This window comes from Onthophagus taurus, unplaced genomic scaffold (assembly GCF_036711975.1).
Source record: "Onthophagus taurus isolate NC unplaced genomic scaffold, IU_Otau_3.0 ScKx7SY_15, whole genome shotgun sequence".
Classification (NCBI taxonomy): domain Eukaryota; kingdom Metazoa; phylum Arthropoda; class Insecta; order Coleoptera; family Scarabaeidae; genus Onthophagus; species Onthophagus taurus.
The window spans coordinates 2,169,711-2,192,638 of NW_027248940.1; the positions used below are offsets into that span (position 1 = coordinate 2,169,711).

At 23.8% G+C, this 22,928-nt stretch overlaps 1 long non-coding RNA gene across 1 annotated transcript; it reads left to right on the forward strand.

The window, feature by feature from the left end:
• Positions 1 to 10,331: 10,331 nt before the first annotated feature.
• Positions 10,332 to 10,976, forward strand: LOC111419558 (uncharacterized). Its single transcript, XR_011642224.1, has 2 exons — positions 10,332 to 10,410; positions 10,467 to 10,976. It is a non-coding gene; the product is annotated as an uncharacterized lncRNA (long non-coding RNA).
• The last annotated feature ends 11,952 nt before the right edge of the window (positions 10,977 to 22,928 follow it).

Here is a 22,928-nt window from a genome sequence, read left to right on the forward strand (position 1 = left end):
CCTGTGAACAGTACAAAAATGGAATTTACTGTTATCTTTCTAATTATTGTTTGTATCAAAAATTTTTTTAAATAAAATATGTTTAGAATTAATATAGCAACAACATTCATTAATAAAATTTTTTGAAATTATCAATTTTTAATTTCCCTGTGAACAGTACAAAAATGGAATTTAATGTTATCTTTCTAATTATTATTTGTATCAAAATTTTTTTCAAATAAAATAGGTTTAGAATTAATATAGCAACAACATTCATTAATAAAATTTTTTGAAATTATCAATTTTTAATTTCCCTGTGAACAGTACAAAAATGGAATTTACTGTTATCTTTCTAATTATTGTTTGTATCAAAAATTTTTTTAAATAAAATATGTTTAGAATTAATATAGCAACAACATTCATTAATAAAATTTTTTGAAATTATCAATTTTTAATTTCCCTGTGAACAGTACAAAAATGGAATTTAATGTTATCTTTCTAATTATTATTTGTATCAAAATTTTTTTCAAATAAAATAGGTTTAGAATTAATATAGCAACAACATTCATTAATAAAATTTTTTGAAATTATCAAATTTGAATTTCCCTGTGAACAGTACAAAAATGGAATTTAATGTTATCTTTCTAATTATTATTTGTATCAAAATTTTTTTCAAATAAAATAGGTTTAGAATTAATATAGCAACAACATTCATTAATAAAATTTTTTGAAATTATCAATGTTTAATTTCCCTGTGAACAGTACAAAAATGGAATTTAATGTTATCTTTCTAATTATTATTTGTATCAAAATTTTTTTCAAATAAAATAGGTTTAGAATTAATATAGCAACAACATTCATTAATAAAATTTTTTGAAATTATCAATTTTGAATTTCCCTGTGAACAGTACAAAAATGGAATTTACTGTTATCTTTCTAATTATTGTTTGTATCAAATTTTTTTTTAAATAAAATATGTTTAGAATTAATATAGCAACAAGATTCATTAATAAAATTTTTTGAAATTATCAATTTTGAATTTCCCTGTGAACAGTACAAAAATGGAATTTACTGTTATCTTTCTAATTATTGCTTGTATCAAAAAAATTTTTAAATAAAATATGTTTAGAATTAATATAGCAACAACATTCATTAATAAAATTTTTTGAAATTATCAATTTTGAATTTCCCTGTGAACAGTACAAAAATGGAATTTACTGTTATCTTTCTAATTATTGTTTGCATCAAAAATTTTTTTAAATAAAATATGTTTAGAATTAATATAGCAACAACATTTATTAATAAAAATTTTTGAAATTATCAATTTTGAATTTCCCTGTGAACAGTACAAAAATGGAATTTACTGTTATCATTCTAATTATTGTTTGTATCAAAAATTTTTTTAAATAAAATATGTTTAGAATTAATATAGCAACAACATTCATTAATAAAATTTTTTGAAATTATCAATTTTGAATTTCCCTGTGAACAGTACAAAAATGGAATTTATTGTTATCTTTCTAATTATTGTTTGTATCAAAATTTTTTTTAAATAAAATATGTTTAGAATTAATATAGCAACAACATTCATTAATAAAATTTTTTGAAATTATCAATTTTAAATTTCCCTGTGAACAGCACAAAAATGGAATTTACTGTTATCTTTCTAATTATTGTTTGTATCAAAAAATTTTTTAAATAAAATATGTTTAGAATTAATATAGCAACAACATTTATTAATAAAATTGTTTGAAATTATCAATTTTGAATTTCCCTGTGAACAGTACAAAAATGGAATTTACTGTTATCTTTCTAATTATTGTTTGTATAAAAAATTTTTTCAAATAAAATATGTTTAGAATTAATATAGCAACAACATTCATTAATAAAATTTTTTGAAATTATCAATTTTGAATTTCCCTGTGAACAGTACAAAAATGGAATTTACTGTTATCTTTCTAATTATTGTTTGTATAAAAAATTTTTTCAAATAAAATATGTTTAGAATTAATATAGCAACAACATTCATTAATAAAATTTTTTGAAATTATCAATTTTGAATTTCCCTGTGAACAGTACAAAAATGGAATTTACTGTTATCTTTCTAATTATTGTTTGTATCAAAAATCTTTTTAAATAAAATATGTTTAGAATTAATATAGCAACAACATTCATTAATAAAATTTTTTGAAATTATCAATTTTGAATTTCCCTGTGAACAGTACAAAAATGGAATTTACTGTTATCTTTCTAATTATTGTTTGTATAAAAAATTTTTTCAAATAAAATATGTTTAGAATTAATATAGCAACAACATTCATTAATAAAATTTTTTGAAATTATCAATTTTGAATTTCCCTGTGAACAGTACAAAAATGGAATTTACTGTTATCATTCTAATTATTGTTTGTATCAAAAATTTTTTTAAATAAAATATGTTTAGAATTAGTATAGCAACAACATTCATTAATAAAATTTTTTGAAATTATCAATTTTGAATTTCCCTGTGAACAGTACAAAAATGGAATTTATTGTTATCTTTCTAATTATTGTTTGTATCAAAATTTTTTTTAAATAAAATATGTTTAGAATTAATATAGCAACAACATTCATTAATAAAATTTTTTGAAATTATCAATTTTAAATTTCCCTGTGAACAGCACAAAAATGGAATTTACTGTTATCTTTCTAATTATTGTTTGTATCAAAAAATTTTTTAAATAAAATATGTTTAGAATTAATATAGCAACAACATTTATTAATAAAATTGTTTGAAATTATCAATTTTGAATTTCCCTGTGAACAGTACAAAAATGGAATTTACTGTTATCTTTCTAATTATTGTTTGTATAAAAAATTTTTTCAAATAAAATATGTTTAGAATTAATATAGCAACAACATTCATTAATAAAATTTTTTGAAATTATCAATTTTGAATTTCCCTGTGAACAGTACAAAAATGGAATTTACTGTTATCTTTCTAATTATTGTTTGTATCAAAAATTTTTTCAAATAAAATATGTTTATAATTAATATAGCAACAACATTCATTAATAAAATTTTTTGAAATTATCAATTTTGAATTTCCCTGTGAACAGTACAAAAATGGAATTTACTGTTATCTTTCTAATTATTGTTTGTATCAAATTTTTTTTGAAATAAAATATATTTAGAATTAATATAGCAACAACATTCATTAATAAAATTTTTTGAAATTATCAATTTTGAATTTCCTTGTGAACAGTACAAAAATGGAATTTACTGTTATCTTTCTAATTATTGTTTGTATCAAAAAATTTTTTAAATAAAATATGTTTAGAATTAATATAGCAACAACATTCATTAATAAAATTTTTTGAAATTATCAATTTTGAATTTCCCTGTGAACAGTACAAAAATGGAATTTACTGTTATCTTTCTAATTATTGTTTGCATCAAAATTTTTTTTAAATAAAATATATTTAGAATTAATATAGCAACAACATTCATTATTAAATTTTTTGAAATTATCAATTTTGAATTTCCCTGTGAACAGTACAAAAATGGAATTTACTGTTATCTTTCTAATTATTGTTTGTATCAAAAAATTTTTTAAATAAAATATGTTTAGAATTAATATAGCAACAACATTCATTAATAAAATTTTTTGAAATTATCAATTTTTAATTTCCCTGTGAACAGTACAAAAATGGAATTTACTGTTATCTTTCTAATTATTGTTTGTATCAAAAATTTTTTTAAATAAAATATGTTTAGAATTAATATAGCAACAACATTCATTAATAAAATTTTTTGAAATTATCAATTTTTAATTTCCCTGTGAACAGTACAAAAATGGAATTTACTGTTATCTTTCTAATTATTGTTTGTATCAAAAATTTTTTTAAATAAAATATGTTTAGAATTAATATAGCAACAACATTCATTAATAAAATTTTTTGAAATTATCAATTTTTAATTTCCCTGTGAACAGTACAAAAATGGAATTTAATGTTATCTTTCTAATTATTATTTGTATCAAAATTTTTTTCAAATAAAATAGGTTTAGAATTAATATAGCAACAACATTCATTAATAAAATTTTTTGAAATTATCAATTTTTAATTTCCCTGTGAACAGTACAAAAATGGAATTTACTGTTATCTTTCTAATTATTGTTTGTATCAAAAATTTTTTTAAATAAAATATGTTTAGAATTAATATAGCAACAACATTCATTAATAAAATTTTTTGAAATTATCAATTTTTAATTTCTCTGTGAACAGTACAAAAATGGAATTTAATGTTATCTTTCTAATTATTATTTGTATCAAAATTTTTTTCAAATAAAATAGGTTTAGAATTAATATAGCAACAACATTCATTAATAAAATTTTTTGAAATTATCAATTTTTAATTTCCCTGTGAACAGTACAAAAATGGTGTTACCACCCCCGAGCGTGAAGTGGTAAGAGGCCCCCGAGTATATTCTCGGAGAAGGGTATTCTCCTCGGGTCCACTCTTTATAGGAGCCTCGTAACGTGGTTAAGTGTGTCAAAAGACAATGGGGAAAGGATCAAGCGGCGGATGTCAATAAACAAAATACAAAAGATCAATAAAAACTTTGAATTAATTAATGAGATACTTTAATTTAATTTCTTTTAAACGCAAATAAAATAAACAAAAAAAAAAAACAGTAATTATTTCTATCTCGTACTCACATAATGGTTTTTGGGTTGATTGACACCTTTTTCTTCTCTACTTTCTTCTCTTATTTTTCTCTTTTAATTTCTTTTAGTCTTTTTCCACTTTTCATTCCCACACTTTACCCATGCCTCTACTCTAACTCTCGACCACACTCTCTCTAACTTCTTCTGTCTGCCTGCTCTTTTCGCGAGTCCCTCATCCGTTGTCCCCACTCCCAAAATATTTCTGTACTTCCCCGAATTAAATATAGATATCTTTTCTGACTTGTTACAATGGAATTTACTGTTATCTTTCTAATTATTGTTTGTATCAAAAATTTTTTTAAATAAAATATGTTTAGAATTAATATAGCAACAACATTCATTAATAAAATTTTTTGAAATTATCAATTTTTAATTTCCCTGTGAACAGTACAAAAATGGAATTTAATGTTATCTTTCTAATTATTATTTGTATCAAAATTTTTTTCAAATAAAATAGGTTTAGAATTAATATAGCAACAACATTCATTAATAAAATTTTTTGAAATTATCAATTTTTAATTTCCCTGTGAACAGTACAAAAATGGAATTTACTGTTATCTTTCTAATTATTGTTTGTATCAAAAATCTTTTTAAATAAAATATGTTTAGAATTAATATAGCAACAACATTCATTAATAAAATTTTTTGAAATTATCAATTTTGAATTTCCCTGTGAACAGTACAAAAATGGAATTTACTGTTATCTTTCTAATTATTGTTTGTATCAAAAATCTTTTTAAATAAAATATGTTTAGAATTAATATAGCAACAACATTCATTAATAAAATTTTTTGAAATTATCAATTTTAAATTTCCCTGTGAACAGTACAAAAACGGTAAGTATTTACTGTTATCTTTCTAATTATTGATTGTATCAAAAATTTTTTCAAATAAAATATGTTTCGAATTAATATAGGAACAACATTTATTAATAAAATTTTTTGAAATTATCAATTTTAAATTTCCCTGTGAACAGTACAAAAATGGAATTTACTGTTATCTTTCTAATTATTGTTTGCATCAAAAATTTTTTTAAATAAAATATGTTTAGAATTAATATAGCAACAACATTCATTAATAAAATTTTTTGAAATTATCAATTTTGAATTTCCCTGTGAACAGTACAAAAATGGAATTTACTGTTATCTTTCTAATTATTGTTTGCATCAAAAATTTTTTTAAATAAAATATGTTTAGAATTAATATAGCAACAACATTCATTAATAAAATTTTTTGAAATTATCAATTTTGAATTTCCCTGTGAACAGTACAAAAATGGAATTTACTGTTATCTTTCTAATTATTGTTTGCATCAAAATTTTTTTTAAATAAAATATATTTAGAATTAATATAGCAACAACATTCATTATTAAATTTTTTGAAATTATCAATTTTGAATTTCCCTGTGAACAGTACAAAAATGGAATTTACTGTTATCTTTCTAATTATTGTTTGCATCAAAATTTTTTTTAAATAAAATATATTTAGAATTAATATAGCAACAACATTCATTATTAAATTTTTTGAAATTATCAATTTTGAATTTCCCTGTGAACAGTACAAAAATGGAATTTACTGTTATCTTTCTAATTATTGTTTGTATCAAAAATTTTTTTAAATAAAATATGTTTAGAATTAATATAGCAACAACATTCATTAATAAAATTTTTTGAAATTATCAATTTTTAATTTCCCTGTGAACAGTACAAAAATGGAATTTAATGTTATCTTTCTAATTATTATTTGTATCAAAATTTTTTTCAAATAAAATAGGTTTAGAATTAATATAGCAACAACATTCATTAATAAAATTTTTTGAAATTATCAATTTTTAATTTCCCTGTGAACAGTACAAAAATGGAATTTACTGTTATCTTTCTAATTATTGTTTGTATCAAAAATTTTTTTAAATAAAATATGTTTAGAATTAATATAGCAACAACATTCATTAATAAAATTTTTTGAAATTATCAATTTTTAATTTCCCTGTGAACAGTACAAAAATGGAATTTAATGTTATCTTTCTAATTATTATTTGTATCAAAATTTTTTTCAAATAAAATAGGTTTAGAATTAATATAGCAACAACATTCATTAATAAAATTTTTTGAAATTATCAAATTTGAATTTCCCTGTGAACAGTACAAAAATGGAATTTAATGTTATCTTTCTAATTATTATTTGTATCAAAATTTTTTTCAAATAAAATAGGTTTAGAATTAATATAGCAACAACATTCATTAATAAAATTTTTTGAAATTATCAATGTTTAATTTCCCTGTGAACAGTACAAAAATGGAATTTAATGTTATCTTTCTAATTATTATTTGTATCAAAATTTTTTTCAAATAAAATAGGTTTAGAATTAATATAGCAACAACATTCATTAATAAAATTTTTTGAAATTATCAATTTTGAATTTCCCTGTGAACAGTACAAAAATGGAATTTACTGTTATCTTTCTAATTATTGTTTGTATCAAATTTTTTTTTAAATAAAATATGTTTAGAATTAATATAGCAACAAGATTCATTAATAAAATTTTTTGAAATTATCAATTTTGAATTTCCCTGTGAACAGTACAAAAATGGAATTTACTGTTATCTTTCTAATTATTGCTTGTATCAAAAAAATTTTTAAATAAAATATGTTTAGAATTAATATAGCAACAACATTCATTAATAAAATTTTTTGAAATTATCAATTTTGAATTTCCCTGTGAACAGTACAAAAATGGAATTTACTGTTATCTTTCTAATTATTGTTTGCATCAAAAATTTTTTTAAATAAAATATGTTTAGAATTAATATAGCAACAACATTTATTAATAAAAATTTTTGAAATTATCAATTTTGAATTTCCCTGTGAACAGTACAAAAATGGAATTTACTGTTATCATTCTAATTATTGTTTGTATCAAAAATTTTTTTAAATAAAATATGTTTAGAATTAATATAGCAACAACATTCATTAATAAAATTTTTTGAAATTATCAATTTTGAATTTCCCTGTGAACAGTACAAAAATGGAATTTATTGTTATCTTTCTAATTATTGTTTGTATCAAAATTTTTTTTAAATAAAATATGTTTAGAATTAATATAGCAACAACATTCATTAATAAAATTTTTTGAAATTATCAATTTTAAATTTCCCTGTGAACAGCACAAAAATGGAATTTACTGTTATCTTTCTAATTATTGTTTGTATCAAAAAATTTTTTAAATAAAATATGTTTAGAATTAATATAGCAACAACATTTATTAATAAAATTGTTTGAAATTATCAATTTTGAATTTCCCTGTGAACAGTACAAAAATGGAATTTACTGTTATCTTTCTAATTATTGTTTGTATAAAAAATTTTTTCAAATAAAATATGTTTAGAATTAATATAGCAACAACATTCATTAATAAAATTTTTTGAAATTATCAATTTTGAATTTCCCTGTGAACAGTACAAAAATGGAATTTACTGTTATCTTTCTAATTATTGTTTGTATAAAAAATTTTTTCAAATAAAATATGTTTAGAATTAATATAGCAACAACATTCATTAATAAAATTTTTTGAAATTATCAATTTTGAATTTCCCTGTGAACAGTACAAAAATGGAATTTACTGTTATCTTTCTAATTATTGTTTGTATCAAAAATCTTTTTAAATAAAATATGTTTAGAATTAATATAGCAACAACATTCATTAATAAAATTTTTTGAAATTATCAATTTTGAATTTCCCTGTGAACAGTACAAAAATGGAATTTACTGTTATCTTTCTAATTATTGTTTGTATAAAAAATTTTTTCAAATAAAATATGTTTAGAATTAATATAGCAACAACATTCATTAATAAAATTTTTTGAAATTATCAATTTTGAATTTCCCTGTGAACAGTACAAAAATGGAATTTACTGTTATCATTCTAATTATTGTTTGTATCAAAAATTTTTTTAAATAAAATATGTTTAGAATTAATATAGCAACAACATTCATTAATAAAATTTTTTGAAATTATCAATTTTGAATTTCCCTGTGAACAGTACAAAAATGGAATTTATTGTTATCTTTCTAATTATTGTTTGTATCAAAATTTTTTTTAAATAAAATATGTTTAGAATTAATATAGCAACAACATTCATTAATAAAATTTTTTGAAATTATCAATTTTAAATTTCCCTGTGAACAGCACAAAAATGGAATTTACTGTTATCTTTCTAATTATTGTTTGTATCAAAAAATTTTTTAAATAAAATATGTTTAGAATTAATATAGCAACAACATTTATTAATAAAATTGTTTGAAATTATCAATTTTGAATTTCCCTGTGAACAGTACAAAAATGGAATTTACTGTTATCTTTCTAATTATTGTTTGTATAAAAAATTTTTTCAAATAAAATATGTTTAGAATTAATATAGCAACAACATTCATTAATAAAATTTTTTGAAATTATCAATTTTGAATTTCCCTGTGAACAGTACAAAAATGGAATTTACTGTTATCTTTCTAATTATTGTTTGTATCAAAAATTTTTTCAAATAAAATATGTTTATAATTAATATAGCAACAACATTCATTAATAAAATTTTTTGAAATTATCAATTTTGAATTTCCCTGTGAACAGTACAAAAATGGAATTTACTGTTATCTTTCTAATTATTGTTTGTATCAAATTTTTTTTGAAATAAAATATATTTAGAATTAATATAGCAACAACATTCATTAATAAAATTTTTTGAAATTATCAATTTTGAATTTCCTTGTGAACAGTACAAAAATGGAATTTACTGTTATCTTTCTAATTATTGTTTGTATCAAAAAATTTTTTAAATAAAATATGTTTAGAATTAATATAGCAACAACATTCATTAATAAAATTTTTTGAAATTATCAATTTTGAATTTCCTTGTGAACAGTACAAAAATGGAATTTACTGTTATCTTTCTAATTATTGTTTGTATCAAAATTTTTTTTAAATAAAATATGTTTAGAATTAATATAGCAACAACATTCATTAATAAGATTTTTTGAAATTATCAATTTTGAATTTCCCTGTGAACAGTACAAAAATGGAATTTACTGTTATCTTTCTAATTATTGTTTGCATCAAAAACTTTTTCAAATAAAATATGTTTAGAATTAATATAGGAACAACATTTATTAATAAAATTTTTTGAAATTATCAATTTTGAATTTCCCTGTGAACAGTACAAAAATGGAATTTACTGTTATCTTTCTAATTATTGTTTGTATCAAAATTTTTTTTAAATAAAATATGTTTAGAATTAATATAGCAACAACATTCATTAATAAAATTTTTTGAAATTATCAATTTTGAATTTCCCTGTGAACAGTACAAAAATGGAATTTACTGTTATCTTTCTAATTATTGTTTGTATCAAAAATTCTTTTAAATAAAATATGTTTAGAATTAAAAAGGGAACAATTTTTCTTAATACTATTCTTTTAAATTATTAATTTTTTATAAATGCAATTCCAGAAATTTCAAAGCGTATTAGTATTCTTATCTGTGATGTATTACGTACTTTTCTACACTTCCGTTGTATAGATAAGTATTGCAACTAATTTTCTAAGAGTGGGGATTTATGAATAATATTAATGCAAATTGTAGTTACAAATTGAGCCAGGTACAAATTGAAAATAATCATAATAAAATAATAACTATTGAACCAGTGCACATAGAAATGCGTTACGAAATAGAGTAAGAACAATTTATTTCATAATATATAATAAATATATAACACTTTATTATTGCAGATTTTCTTTTTCTATCTTATTGATCATCGCAATTAAAAACTTCCAAACGATTGCGTCCCCAATTTTTACCGACTTAGAAATCAGAGATGTAAATAAGACTAATTCATTTAAAAATGGCTTTATACCACTCCGATTTAAGCCTCATTTTTTACCACACATTGGAGATAGTTTAATGGAGAGACATCAAAAACTTTTACAACCATTTAAATTAGAAAAGTGGAGTAATGGGGTAAAACTTTTAAAACAACCAATACAATTACCACAAAGTTATCCTAGAATACATGGTACGAAAGTCATTAAAAAAATGACGCGTGTGGTATTAATTGTTGTTGCATTTATAATTGGTTTAATAATTTCGTGTTGTAAATGTTGTATAGGGAGTTTTAAACGCAAACAGCAACCGATCGATTTATCTTCCGATCGTCGATATCAGCTTGTTTATCCCGTCTAAATAAGTTATTTATTATAATATATAATAATAATAACTTAATAAATATTTTTTAATACCCAGTAGTGACACATTTATTTAAATAATTAATTCTTTTTAATCTAACACAACTTATATTATATATTGTGTTATATATCATGCCTTCACAATTAAATTAGCACTAATTTTAATTAATAATTCTATATAAATTTCATGTGGGGAAGCGTGTTATATTGATATAAACCGATTAATTTAGTTTCCCTCTGAGTAGTATGGTAATAATTGACGTTTAATGGAAAAATGTTTCTTACAATATTTATTCAAAATGTGATTTGAAATAGATTATTTAAATAAAAAAATTCGATATCTTCACCAGGGGGCGCGACGTACTGGTATATAAATTTTTTCTAGACATTTTTGAGGTTATCTTAAAAATTATTGACTTTATTGAAAGATATTTTTATGTAAATACCTTCACAATTAAATTAGTAATAATTTTCGTGAACAATTCTGTTTCAATTTCATGCTGGGAAGCGCGCTATATTGATATAAAGATATTAACTTAATTTCCCTCTGAATAGTATGGTGATAATTGACGTTTAATCGAAAAATGTTTCGTACAATATTTATTCAAAATGCTATTTGAAATAAATTATTTAAATAAAAATTTTCGATATTTGCAGCAGAGGGCGCGACGTACTGGTATATACGTTTTTTATAGACATTTTTGAGGTTATCTTGAAAATTATTGACTTTATTGAACGATATTTTTATGTAAATACCTTCACAATTAAATTAGTAATAATTTTCGTGAACAATTCTGTTTCAATTTCACGCTGGGAAGCGCGTCATATTAATATAAAGATATTAACTTAATTTCCCTCTGAATAGTATGGTGATAATTGACGTTTAATCGAAAAATGTTTCTTACAATATTTGTTCAAAATATGATTTAAAATAGATTATTTAAATAAAAAAATTTGATATCTCCATCAGGCGGCGCAGTACACTAATATAAATATGATATTTTTAAGGTTATCTTTAAAATAATTGATTTTACTAAAAGATTTTATGTAAATGCCTTCACAGTTAAATTAATAATCATTTTTGTTTATTATTTTATTTTAATTTCACGCTGGGAAGCGCGCCATATTGATATAAAGATATTAACTTAATTTCCCTCTGAATAGTATGGTGATAATTGACGTTTAATCGAAAAATGTTTCTTACAATATTTATTCAAAACGTGATTTGAAATAGATTATTTAAATAAAAAAATTTGATATCTCCATCAGGCGACGCAGTACACTAATATAAATATGATATTTTTAAGGTTATCTTTAAAATAATTGATTTTACTAAAAGATTTTATATAAATGCCTTCACAGTTAAATTAATAATCATTTTCGTTAATTATTTTATGCCAATTTCACGCTGGGAAGCGCGCCATATTGATATAAAAATATTAACTTAATTTCCCTCTGAATAGTATGGTGATAATTGACGTTTAATCGAAAAATGTTTCTTACAATATTTGTTCAAAATATGATTTAAAATAGATTATTTAAATAAAAAAATTTGATATCTCCATCAGGCGGCGCAGTACACTAATATAAATATGATATTTTTAAGGTTATCTTTAAAATAATTGATTTTACTAAAAGATTTTATGTAAATGCCTTCACAGTTAAATTAATAATCATTTTTGTTTATTATTTTATTTTAATTTCACGCTGGGAAGCGCGCCATATTGATATAAAGATATTAACTTAATTTCCCTCTGAATAGTATGGTGATAATTGACGTTTAATCGAAAAATGTTTCTTACAATATTTATTCAAAATATGATTTGAAATAGATTATTTAAATAAAAAAAATCGATATCTCCACCAGGCGGCGCAGTACACTAATATAAATACGATATTTTTAAGGTTATCTTAAAAATAATTGATTTTAAGATAATATAACTTTAAATTTTTAGCCAAAACTTGATGATTCGGAGAAGTTTCTTGTATTTGGTTTTAAAAAAATAAATTTTTGGAATCAATTTCAATAGTAGTCGTGGTCAAAGTATAATATTCTAATCAAACATATTATTCTTTGTATGATTTAAGCATAAATTAAATAATTTTCGTACATAAATTAAACACGACGTTGTTCTATACTACTGTATATAATGTATAAACTAACGTTCTAAATACGGCGTATTAAAAACGTGCAACAAACACGTCTATACATGACTATTTTTCGACATTTACCGTGTTTCCGCGGTAAAACCTAAGATTTACAGAGGATGTTGGTAAAAGTACGAAATGGACGATAATCACAAAACATTTCGGACTTTTACCATTTAGAGTTGGTAAATGTTAGATTTCACTGGAAAATCTTAGTATTTACCGCAGTTCGGGCTTTTACTTTTAATCTAATGACTACAAGTGTTACATATTAATGAGTTTAAGTTAAATTATTATACATATATATTTTATAATACATTTTTTTATATATATGTATAATTTTATTGATAAATTTTGTTCATTATGAACCCTAGAAGATATGTTTCTTAATCGATTTAATTACAACTCTATTAATTTTTCTATTATATGCCTAAGACGATGGAAACTTAAAAATTAAGGTTTATGGTGATTTAAATCTGTCATAATTGTTAAACTTAAAATCATGGGGCAAAATTTTATTAATAAATTTTCTTCATTATGAACCCTAGAAGATATGTTTCTTAATCGATTTCATTGCAACTTTATTAGTTTTTCTATTACATGCCTAAGACGATGGAGACTTAAAAATTAAGGTTTTTGGTGATTCAAATCTGCCATAATTCTTAAACTTAAAATCATGAGGCAAAATTTTATTAATAAATTTTCTTCATTATGAACCCTAGAAGATATGCTTCTTAATCGATTTCATTGCAACTCTATTAGTTTTTTTATTACATGCCTAAGACGATGGAAACTTAAAAATTAAGGTTTTTGGTGATTCAAATCTGTCATAATTCTTAAATTTAAAGTCATGGGGTAAAATTTTATTAACAAATTTTGTTCATTATGAACCCTACAAGATATGTTCCTTAATCGATTTCATTGCAACTCTATTAGCTTTTCTATTACATGCCTAAGACGGTGGAAACTTAAAAATTAAGGTTTTTGGTGATTCAAAACTGTCATAATTCTTAAACTTAAAATCATGGGGCAAAATTTTATTAATAAATTTTGTTCATTATGAACCCTAGAAGATATGTTTCTTAATCGATTTCATTGCAACTCCATTAGTTTTTCTATTACTCGCCTAAGACGGTGGAAACTTAAAAATTAAGGTTTATGGTGATTCAAATTTGTCAGAATTCTTAAATTTAAAATCATGGTGTAAAATTTTATTAATAAATTTTGTTCATTATGAACCCTAGAAGATATGTTTCTTAATTGATTTCATTGCAACTCTATTAGCTTTGCTATTACATGCCTAAGACGGTGGAAACTTAAAAATTAAGGTTTTTGGTGATTCAAATCTGTCATAATTCTTAAACTTAAAATAACGGGGCAAAATTTTGTTAATAAATTTTCTTCATTATGAACCCTAGAAGATATGTTTTTTAATCGATTTCATTGCAACTCTATTAGTTTTTCTATTACATGCCTAAGGCGGTGGAAACTTAAAAATTAAGGTTTTTGGTGATTCAAATCTGTCATAATTCTTAAACTTAAAATCATGGGGCAAAATGTTATTAATAAATGTTCATTATGAACTCTAGAAGATATATTTCTTAATCGATTTCATTGCAACTCTATTTATTTTTACATTACATGGTTAAGACGATGGTAACTTAAAAATTAAGATTTTCGGTGATTCAAATCTGTCATAATTCTTAAACTTAAAACAATGGGGCAAAATGTTATTAATAAATTTTCTTCATTATGAACCCTAGAAGATATGTTTCTTAATCGATTTCATTGCAACTTTATTAGTTTTTCTATTACATGCCTAAGACGGTGGAAACTTAAAAATTAAGGTTTTTGGTGATTCAAATCTGTCATAATTCTTAAACTTAAAATCATGAGGCAAAATTTTATTAATAAATTTTCTTCATTATGAACCCTAGAAGATATGCTTCTTAATCGATTTCATTGCAACTCTATTAGTTTTTTTATTACATGCCTAAGACGATGGAAACTTAAAAATTAAGGTTTATGGTGATTCAAATCTGTCATAATTCTTAAATTTAAAGTCATGGGGTAAAATTTTATTAACAAATTTTGTTCATTATGAACCCTAGAAGATATGTTCCTTAATCGATTTCATTGCAACTCTATTAGTTTTTCTATTACATGCCTAAGACGATGGAGACTTAAAAATTAAGGTTTTTGGTGATTCAAATCTGTCATAATTCTTAAACTTAAAATCATGAGGCAAAATTTTATTAATAAATTTTCTTCATTATGAACCCTAGAAGATATGCTTCTTAATCGATTTCATTGCAACTCTATTAGCTTTTCTATTACATGCCTAAGACGGTGGAAACTTAAAAATTAAGGTTTTTGGTGATTTAAATCTGTCATAATTCTTAAACTTAAAATAATGAGGCAAAATTTTATTAATAAATTTTCTTCATTATGAACCCTAGAAGATATGTTTCTTAATCGATTTCATTACAACTCTATTAGCTTTTCTATTACATGCCTAAGACGATGGAAACTTAAAAATTAACGTTTTTGGTGATTCAAATCTGTCATAATTCATAAACTTAAAATCATGGGGCAATATTTTATTAATAAATGTTTTTCATTATGAACCCTAGAAGATATGTTTCTTAATCGATTTCATTGCAACTCTATTAGCTTTTCTATTACATGCCTAAGACGGTGGAAACTTAAAAATTAAGGTTTTTGGTGATTTAAATCTGTCATAATTCTTAAACTTAAAATAATGAGGCAAAATTTTATTAATAAATTTTCTTCATTATGAACCCTAGAAGATATGTTTCTTAATCGATTTCATTACAACTCTATTAGCTTTTCTATTACATGCCTAAGACGATGGAAACTTAAAAATTAACGTTTTTGGTGATTCAAATCTGTAATAATTCATAAACTTAAAATCATGGGGCAATATTTTATTAATAAATGTTTTTCATTATGAACCCTAGAAGATATGTTTCTTAATCGATTTCATTGCAACTCTATTATCTTTTCTATTACATGCCTAAGACGGTGGAAACTTAAAAATTAAGGTTTTTGGTGATTCAAATCTGTCATAATTCTTAAACTTAAAATCATGGAGCAAAATCTTATTAATAAATGTTGTTCATTATGAACCCTAGAAGATATGTTTCTTAATCGATTTCATTGCAACTCTATTAATTTTTCTATTACATGCCTAAGACAGTGGAAACTTAAAAATTAAGGTTTTTGGTGATTCAAATCTGTCATAATTCTTAAACTTAAAATCATGGAGCAAAATGTTATTAATAAATGTTGTTCATTATGAACCCTAGAAGATATGTTTCTTAATCGATTTCATTGCAACTCTATTAGTTTTTCCATTACATGCCTAAGACGGTGGAAACTTAAAAATTAAGATTTTCGGTGATTCAAATCTGTCATAATTCTTAAACTTAAAATCATGAGGCAAAATGTTATTAATAAATTTTCTTCATTATGAACCCTAGAAGATATGTTTCTTAATCGATTTCATTGCAACTTTATTAGTTTTTCTATTACATGCCTAAGACGGTGGAAACTTAAAAATTAAGGTTTTTGGTGATTCAAATCTGTCATAATTCTTAAACTTAAAATCATGAGGCAAAATTTTATTAATAAATTTTCTTCATTATGAACCCTAGAAGATATGCTTCTTAATCGATTTCATTGCAACTCTATTAGTTTTTTTATTACATGCCTAAGACGATGGAAACTTAAAAATTAAGGTTTATGGTGATTCAAATATGTCATAATTCTTAAATTTAAAGTCATGGGGTAAAATTTTATTAACAAATTTTGTTCATTATGAACCCTAGAAGATATGTTCCTTAATCGATTTCATTGCAACTCTATTAGCTTTTCTATTACATGCCTAAGACGGTGGAGACTTAAAAATTAAGGTTTTTGGTGATTCAAATCTGTCATAATTCTTAAATTTAAAGTCATGGGGTAAAATTTTATTAACAAATTTTGTTCATTATGAACCCTAGAAGATATGTTCCTTAATCGATTTCATTGCAACTCTATTAGTTTTTCTATTACATGCCTAAGACGATGGAGACTTAAAAATTAAGGTTTTTGGTGATTCAAATCTGTCATAATTCTTAAACTTAAAATCATGAGGCAAAATTTTATTAATAAATTTTCTTCATTATGAACCCTAGAAGATATGCTTCTTAATCGATTTCATTGCAACTCTATTAGTTTTTTTATTACATGCCTAAGACGATGGAAACTTAAAAATTAAGGTTTATGGTGATTCAAATCTGTCATAATTCTTAAATTTAAAGTCATGGGGTAAAATTTTATTAACAAATTTTGTTCATTATGAACCCTAGAAGATATGTTCCTTAATCGATTTCATTGCAACTCTATTAGCTTTTCTATTACATGCCTAAGACGGTGGAAACTTAAAAATTAAGGTTTTTGGTGATTCAAATCTGTCATAATTCTTAAACTTAAAATCATGGGGCAAAATTTTATTAATAAATTTTGTTCATTATGAACCCTAGAAGATATGTTTCTTAATCGATTTCATTGCAACTCTATTAGTTTTTCTATTACATGCCTAAGACGATGGAAACTTAAAAATTAAGGTTTTTGGTGATTCAAATCTGTCATAATTCTTAAACTTAAAATCATAGGACAAAATTTTACTAATAAATTTTCTTCATTATGAACCCTAGAAGATATGTTTCTTAATCGATTTCATTGCAAACCTATTAGTTTTTCTATTACATGCCTAAGACGGTGGAAATTTAAAAATTAAGGTTTTTGGTGATTCAAATCTGTCATAATTTTTAAACTTAAAATCATGATGCAAAATTTTATTAATAAATTTTCTTCATTATGAATCCTAGAAGATATGTTTCTTAATCGATTTCATTGCAACTCTATTAGTTTTTCTATTGCATGCCTAAGACGATGGAAACTTAAAAATTAAGGTTTTTGGTGATTTAAATCTGTCATAATTCTTAAACTTAAAATCATGGGGCAAAATTTTATTAATAAATTTTCTTCATTATGAACCCTAGAAGGTATGTTTCTTAATCGATTTCATTGTAACTCTATTAATTTTTCTATTACATGCCTAAGACAGTTGAAACTTAAAAATTAAGGTTTTTGGTGATTCAAATCTGTCATAATTCTTAAACTTAAAATCATGGAGCAAAATGTTATTAATAAATGTTGTTCATTATGAACCCTAGAAGATATGTTTCTTAATCGATTTCATTGCAACTCTATTAGTTTTTCCATTACATGCCTAAGACGGTGGAAACTTAAAAATTAAGATTTTCGGTGATTCAAATCTGTCATAATTCTTAAACTTAAAATCATGGGGCAAAATGTTATTAATAAATTTTCTTCATTATGAACCCTAGAAGATATGCTTCTTAATCGATTTCATTGCAACGCTATTAGTTTTTCTACTACATGCCTAAGACGATGGAAACTTAAAATTAAAGGTTTTTGGTGATTCAAATCTGTCATAATTCTTAAACTTAAAATCATGGGGCAAAATGTTATTAATAAATGTTGTTCATTATGAACCCTAGAAGATATGCTTCTTAATCGATTTCATTGCAACTCTATTAGTTTTTCTATTACATGCCTAAGACGGTGGAAACTTAAAAATTAAGGTTTTTGGTGATTCAAATCTGTCATAATTCTTAAACTTAAAATCATGGGGCAAAATGTTATTAATAAATTTTCTTCATTATGAACCCTAGAAGATATGCTTCTTAATCGATTTCATTGCAACGCTATTAGTTTTTCTACTACATGCCTAAGACGGTGGAAACTTAAAAATTAAGGTTTTCGGTGATTCAAATCTGTCATAATTCTTAAACTTAAAATCATGGGGCAAAATGTTATTAATAAATTTTCTTCATTATGAACCCTAGAAGATATGCTTCTTAATCGATTTCATTGCAACGCTATTAGTTTTTCTACTACATGCCTAAGACGGTGGAAACTTAAAAATTAAGGTTTTCGGTGATTCAAATCTGTCATAATTCTTAAATTTAAAGTCATGGGGTAAAATTTTATTAATAAATTTTCTTCATTATGGACCCTAGAAGATATATTTCTTAATCGATTTCATTGCAACGCTATTAGTTTTTCTACTACATGCCTAATACGATGGAAACTTAAAAATTAAGGTTTTTGATGATTCAAATCTGTCATAATTCTTAAACTTAAAATAATGAGGCAAAATTTTATTAATAAATTTTCTTCATTATGAACCCTAGAAGATATGTTTCTTAATCGATTTCATTGCAACTTTATTAGTTTTTCTATTACATGCCTAAGACGATGGAAATTTAAAAATTAAGGTTTTCGGTGATTCAAATCTGTCATAATTCTTAAACTTAAAATCATGGGGCAAAATGTTATTAATAAATTTTCTTCATTATGAACCCTAGAAGATATGCTTCTTAATCGATTTCATTGCAACGCTATTAGTTTTTCTACTACATGCCTAAGACGATGGAAACTTAAAATTAAAGGTTTTTGGTGATTCAAATCTGTCATAATTCTTAAACTTAAAATCATGGGGCAAAATGTTATTAATAAATGTTGTTCATTATGAACTCTAGAAGATATATTTCTTAATCGATTTCATTGCAACTCTATTAGTTTTTATATTACATGCCTAAGACGGTGGAAACTTAAAAATTAAGGTTTATGGTGATTCAAATCTGTCATAATTCTTAAATTTAAAGTCATGGGGTAAAATTTTATTAATAAATTTTCTTCATTATGAACCCTAGAAGATATGTTTCTTAATCGATTTCATTGCAACTCTATTAGTTTCTCTATTATAGACATAAGATAACATATAAAATAAGATAACATATCTTCGAGGGTTCATAATGAAAAAAAATTATTAATAAAATTTTACCCCATGATTTTAAGTTTAAGAATTATGACAGATTTGAATCACCAAAAACCTTAGGTTGTATATACACTCTTCAATTTGAATGTGTTACTCGGTATATAAAATATAGTGTTACCAGACGCGTAGAGAGGATGACACCAACAAGTGGCTGTAATCCGAAACCAGAAGAAGAGATAAACATTAAAAAGTATAAAAGCACGTACAAATCTGTTGTTTATTCAGTTATTAATCAACCTCTTTATAACCCACATCTTAATTTGTTAAAATTGTAATTCGTAGTTACTTTAATTTTCTGTGTAATTGTTTTTTTTTAAATAAAACTCTTTTTAAAAACAAACCAACGCGGTCGGTTATTGTAATTATAGTCATTTAAACAAACGTCTTGAAAAGATTCAACGTAGTTGGTTTCCTCTCATAAAACCTGTTCATACACCTACTTAAAAAAATTTTGCGTCTACAAATCGGTACCTACCATTGAGGTCTTATATATAATCTAGAGAGCGTATGTGGTGGTGGTGGGGGTAATCAGAAAGTCAGACATGTTGGATGTACCGACCTGAACTTAGCTATAGTTTCAAGTCTCCATTGTAACAACAATTATAACCTCACAATTCTCATAAACATATTGTTATTTTTATTAAAATTTAATTTTTGATGAAAGTTTTCGAATTCTTTTCGTTTCACATATTATGTTTTTTATAATTTGGTAGGTTGGACGATTATTTACAACAGTCCATAAAATGTTTCTGGTTACTTGACTTGGAATAACAATTGAAGACCTCGTTATAAGAAGGGGACAACTTCTTCTCTTGATAAATGGAGCTACTCCCTTCTTGCACCGAGGTCTTCAATTGAAGTTCAAGTAAAGTTTATTATTAAGTTAGTTTTTTTAAAATAAACTAACAATTATTTATAAGCAAAGGTTAACGTGATCAATCGGAATTGCTTTAAATATTTTCTTCTTAGTTTATGTTAAGTATAAGGGTTATGGCTAAAAATTATTAAGTTCTTTTAAAATATTATATAATTAATAATTATTTATCAATAAAAATTTAATGTTTTGTTTTGGTTATCATTTTCTGTCTTTCTAGTTTATAATAATGTAAATTCTTGCATAAGTATATACAGGGTGGTTCAGTTTTTAATCGGGAAACTTTACTAGGATGTAGTACTTGCCAAAATAACACAAGTATTTTATATAAACATAGGGTCGCAACTCTTTTGTTTTAGAGCTATGAGCGATCAAAGTTGAGCCAAAAATTGACATTTTGTTTTGTATTTCGGCTGTACGTAAACCGTTGAATTTGAAACTTTGTACGTATTCACTACTGGTTAAGACCTTATTTTCAAGCATACTTTAAACTTCACTAGCGCCCTCTAAAGGGATGAAATTCACCACTCTCTTGATTTTTTTATAAGAACTTTTTAACGCTATGGAATATTAACATAAAAAAATATGGATTGTATAGCTTATTCTTTAGTGGTACTTTTTTGTCTCTTTAGTATTTTCCTTAAAGTTAATAGTTTCCGTGTAAAAAAATAAAATATCGTGCCATGTACCGCTACATGCCGCCATGTTTAGCTAAAATTATTCTAAAAGTTAGCTCTGAGAACATGTAAGTTTTATTTACAGTGAATCCTCATAATTATTTCTGGTTATTAATAATTTTTGACGGTTATTAAGCAAGAGCATCAATTTTTTAATATTGTTTAAAACAACGTAATTTGTTCAGACAGGCATTAATCTTATTTATGGTTTTTCTTATGAAAATCACAATTAATTGGTGTTATTTAGTTAGTACTAGATCCTAGATCCCGATTAAAAACTGAACCACCCTGTATAAGAATTTCGAATTTCCCGCTAAGTTGGTACATCTAACATGGCGACCTTTCTTGCTTCATTTTAGGCGTGGTGGGGGCAACAGCATACGCACTCTAGATTATATATAAGACCTCAATGGTACCTACCGACGAATAGTCTCCAACAATTCGGTATTATTCTCGAAGAACACATTATCAATTTTTTTCTATGCTAGAAATACTAAAATATATGCAACTTATTTTACATTTTTCGTAGTAAAACTTTAGGGCGCGTATAGTAAAATTTAAATTTTTATGAATGGCGACACATAAAGTCCCTAGATTTACAAAGTATCGCGCTTTGCCGCCATTTTGGTTCGAAAGTCAAGCGGGAAATTTAAAACTATGTCGATCTATTGATAACATTACGCCAAAATTAATTTCTTTTTTTCTTATGGTACTCTGAAGGGTCTAATGCTAGATTTTTCTAGCATTAGACGGGTTAATTAGAATAAAACGGAACTCTCATGGCAGACTTAAATTGAAAATTAACCTAAATTCTAAAAAATATTGACGTTTGAAATGTCACTTATTATGTGGTACCATTGGATTCAGAAAATTATTCAAATTTCAAAAATGTAATAATATACAGGATGTTCCATTTAAAAATCGAAAGTTAGTGTCACTTCCTGCGAAACCGGAATTGACAAAAAAATTAATTCTATGTCAAAAAGTGTCTCTTATCATGTGTATAGGATGAAAATTTGAATCAATTATCTTCAAAACTAAAGGGCCAAAATCCATGCATAGGTAAACGGTACACGGAAATGCAAATTGTTATCAAAATATTCTACTAGTACATGAGCTAAGGCCTCGTTGGCCGTAGGTTGGGCAACCCTGGGTTAAGTCATATTACTTTTAAGGTAAAATATTCCTTTAATTAATTTCGTATTAAATTTTTTTGATTACTGCAGTGTAATTTCTTGTATTTCCATGTCTAATCTCGCCATATCATCCTTGCCTAAAGGAAGAAGTGGTCCCGTAAACACCCTTCCTGCTAAAACTCGTATTTTACCAATAATTCAAACAACCCCAAATTTCATAGATTTCCTCAAGAATTTCAT